The sequence below is a fragment of the Chionomys nivalis genome, chromosome 8 (genome assembly GCF_950005125.1).
Source record: "Chionomys nivalis chromosome 8, mChiNiv1.1, whole genome shotgun sequence".
Lineage (NCBI taxonomy): Eukaryota > Metazoa > Chordata > Mammalia > Rodentia > Cricetidae > Chionomys > Chionomys nivalis.
The window spans coordinates 11563287-11567947 of record NC_080093.1 but is presented as its reverse complement, the minus strand read 5'-3'; positions in this window follow the sequence as shown (position 1 = coordinate 11567947).

Below are 4661 nucleotides of genomic sequence, written 5' to 3'. Positions count from 1 at the left end.
CAAGTTTTACCATACAAGCTGAGCCAGCACAAAGGGTGGTGGTATATGTACTGTCCCATTAAACCCACGCTCAGCCAGAAACTTGACTCTAGTACACAGTTTCTTCAACTTGGCACTATTGAAATGTGGAACAGTTTAAGTATTTGTTGTCAAGGGCTGTCCTGTACCTATATGACCTTGAGTAGTGTTCCCAGTTTCTATCCACCAGGTGCAGATAGGGTATCTAGTTCTGACAATCATGCCTCCTGGTATTGCCAAGTGCTATCTGGTAGGAAAACATCACCTCAGGTTAAGAACACTGCATTAGTAGTTGAAACTGATGGACTGACTAGTGCCCTTCATAAGATAGTTCATGGTAGTCATTGCTTCAGACATTTCCCTTTAGTGTGAAATGGGAAAATAGCAAAAACGGAACAATAACATAACTGGGGAGCTACATTATTCACTATTCTTGAACACTGAAATGAAATGATTGTTCTTACTTGAGAAACATACAGTTTGGCAGGTAAGAACTATTGTGCATAATCTGTGTCCTCATTAGAAGGGTAGGTGCCACTCACTTGAAAAGTCTGTGGTCTTTCTTACCAGTTTATTGGGTGACTTATTCCTGGGAATTTTTTTGTGTCAATGGCCATACGATGCCTGATGCTATGCAGTGATTCAAAATTACCTTCATAAAAGGCTTTGAAACCTTGGAATGAGAGTTCTATATCAAAATAAGATGTCACAAATGGATTCACAGCTAGCTACTTTGCTTAGCACTTGAACCTGTCAGCACCAGAGTAAAATGCATTCTATAGAGACCAAAGAAAGAAACATCAGTTCATTTGTACTAAGAAGAGCTAAGCAAATGTGTTTTAATACCAATACTGCTGCAACACTGCTTTGTTCTTTATATATATGTATATGTGTGTGTGTGTGTGTGTATCGAGTCATTTCATGTCCATTTCAGCAAGAATTGCATCTTCTGTTTGCAATTAAGATTTCACATTTGCTATTTTCACCTTCTCACTGATGAGGGAACACAGATGCAGATTCAATAGGTTGACTAACAATTTCATATAGTTATTGCATTGTAAACCTGGCTTGTAAACACTGATCTGTAGATCCTAATTACTATAATATATATTAGAAAATCAGGGAAGTGCTGGTCAATCAAAGATGAGGGATCTTGCATTTTTCTTTCCTACTAGAGCGACTGAAATCTAGTGTGGAGTTTATTGTGTAAAAGTCATTCCATGCACCTGAGAGCAACATGACACTTCTTGCATGATGTAGCAGCAGGTGAAAGTGAAGTAGTTGCTTTGGTCAGACTTTGTGAAGCTGTGGTGAATATCTGAGAGAAACAATCTAAGAGAGAAAGAATGTATTTTTGGCTCATGATTTCAGAGGTTTCCACCCATTACTGGCTGGTTTCTTTACTCCCAGGCCTGTAAAAACAAGAAAATCATGGTGAAAGGAGATATTGATTACATGACAACCAAGAAGCAAGGGGAAAAAAAGGGAGAGAGGGTCGGGACCAGTATAGTTCAAATCATGCTGTCCTGTGACCTGCTTCCTCTAACAAAGTTCAACCCCCATCACTTTCTCAAAAGACTATCGAGAGAGAGACAGAGACCCAATTTGGATCAACCGTCTGAGCTCTTAAGGTCCAAATGAGGAGCAGAAGGAGGGAGAACATGAGCAAGGAAATCAGGGCCACGAGGCGTGCACCCACCCACTGTGACAGTGGAACTGATTTATTGGGAGCTCTCCAAGGCCAGCTGGACTGGGACTGAATAAGCATGGGTTGAAACTGGACTCTCTGAACAAGGCGGACAATGAAGGCTGATGAGAAGCCAAGGACAATGGCACTAGGTTTCGATCCTATTACATGAACTGGCTTTGGGGGAGCGTAGCCTGTTTGGATGCTCACCTTCCTGGACCTAGATAGAAGTGGGAGGACCTTGGTCTTCCTGTAGAGCAGGGAATTTGGACTGCTCTTCAGTATCGAGAGGGAGGGGGAGTGGACTAGGGGGAGGAGAAGTGGAGTGGGGATAGGGGGAGGGGAGCGGGGGGAGGGGGCAATATGTGGGAGGAGGGGGAGGGAAATGGGAAACGGGGAGCAGTTGGAAATTTTAAGTAAAAAAGAATAATAAAAAAAAAGACTATCAGGTTATAAACAGATAGATGGGCTGACCCATTGATGAGATCATTGCCCTCATGATCCCATCTCCTCTCTCTGATTGTGTCTACCGCTATGATCCAATTATGCAATGCAGGAGCCTTTTAGCCTCTCTCTCTCTCTCTCTCTCTCTCTCTCTCTCTCTCTCTCTCTCTCTCTCCTCTCTCTCTCTCTCTCCTCTCTCTCTCTCTCTCTCTCTCTCTCTCTCTCTCTCTCTCTCTCACTCTTTCTCTCTCTCACTCTTTCTCTCTCCAAAACAAAAGAAATGAAAATAATGAGGGGTACATGGCACTCTATAGAGAAGGCCAGAGCAAGGCCTGCAGGGATAAATATGAATCCATCAGAAAGCGGGAGTATGAAAGGATATTAGGAAGGAGAGAATGGCCTGCACCAAGATTCATCTATATCTAGTCGTCTCTCTGACTCTGGGCCTTTCTTGTTAACTTTAATGCTGAATTCATCTGCTACCTCATTTAGATGAGGCCTTCTAGGATATACATGTGCTTACTCTTGTCCCAGATATTGATGCTGGTACTTCCATTTGTCTGTGTACACTGAATTCACATTATTCTACCTTTCTTTCTTTTTTTTTTAAGGTTTTTTAAATTACATTTATTTAGTTTGTGTGTGGGGGCCATGCCACGTTGCACACGCAGAGGTGAGAGGATAACTGTGGAGTTGATTCTCTTCTTAAGCCATGTGTGTCCCGGGACTAAACTCAGATCATTGGGCATGGTGGCAAGCAGCCTCACCTGCTGAACCATCTTCCTGGCTTTAGTGTAGAATTTTTCTCTTTTCCATTTCAAATTATTTTACAACTATTAAAAAAAAACACAGAAGTGGTTCTTCTTATACACTGAAAGTACAAAAGCATGTTGTAATCACTCCAGTTATTAGAGATAAATAATGATCATGTATATTTTATTTACTATCATTTTTTTTAAGACAGGGTGTCTCTGTGTAACAGCCCTGCCTGTCCTGGAACTTACTTTGTAGACCAGATTGGCCACAAATTCACTCACTGGGATCCACCTGCCTCTCCTCCCAAGTACTGGGACTAAAGGCGTGCACCTCCACCACCTGGCTATTATTGACTTCTTTATAGATATGTTTTTGGGAGTTGGGGGAGACAGGAACTCATGTAGCCCAGGCTGATCTCAAATGCCTGAACTCCTGACCCCACTTTCTGGGTGCTAGGATTACAGGTGTACCCCACCATGCCTGGCCAGATGTGTTTAAAGAGTGGGAAGGCCTCCAGACAATGCAGATGATCTGTTTCCATTTTAAAAACAGAGTCGTGCTTTCGTAGTTTATACTCCTATATCCACAGAAGGGAAGAACAGCTTACTTTTGTGTCTTGGCCCTACACTGTACTCAGTTTCTTGAGTCTAAGCTTCCAAAAGAAATTAGAGCTATTTGTACGCATTGCCCTGAAGTAACAGATGCCAGAGAATTAAACAAATTATATAAAATAACTTACTCATTGTGTCTTCTGATTTTTTTAAAGTGTACTCTAAGATAAGGTAAAAATATACAGCCTTGAATACACTTTTATAGCTGGCATCCATGATCAACTTTCAGTCAACTAAAAGAAAATGTGGTTCAAATCAATTTGGAATCCCAGTGGATCTGCTCTTGAGTTTTCTAAGGGCATCAAGGGATTCTCAAACTCAAGCATACAGTTGTTTAACATAGTCAAGTACAAGTTCTGTAGATTCTATGTAGATGGAAGTTTCTGTCCTGCCCAGTCCCACAGCCATTCAGTCCCGACAAAACACACAGAGGCTTATATTATTTTTAATCTGTTTGTCCTGTCACTCAGGCTTATTATTAACTAGCTCTTACGACATAAATTAACTCATAATTCTTGTCTATGTTTAGCCATGTGCCTTGGTACCTTTTCTCAGTGCAGCATTTTTATCTTACTTCCTCTGTGTCTGGGTGGCTACTGACTCTGTCTTTCCTCTTCCCAGAATTCTCTTAGTCTGTTTGCCCCAGCTATATTTCCTGTCTGGCTAATCAGCATTTTATTAAACCAATAGGAGTGACAAATCTTTACAGTATACAAGAGTGTTTTCCACAGCAATTCTATGCAGGGATCTGGAATTCAGCACTAGGAACCCTTGTCTTGTATGATAACTACAACAATGTAAAAATCAAGTCAGTCTTGTGGAAGAAGAAAGGATTTGGGGGCATTAGAGGTGCAGGAAAAATCACCAAAATATTGATTAATTTAATTTTAATGATTCTGGACAGCTGAAAAAACAAACAAAAAATCTGGTTATACTGTTATAGATTCAGAAATCCCCCAAATGAGCTGTTTCTTAAATAGCTTGACCTTATCTCTTACAGGAGCTCTACAATAGTAATTTTGTAGTCTGTGAAGATTAAAGTACATGAGATGATGATAATGAGACTTTCAGCTAAGAATCACTGTGTGGTATCTTCAAATTGACCAAATCCAAACATCTCTGAATGATCCATTCCTTAGTGAGTC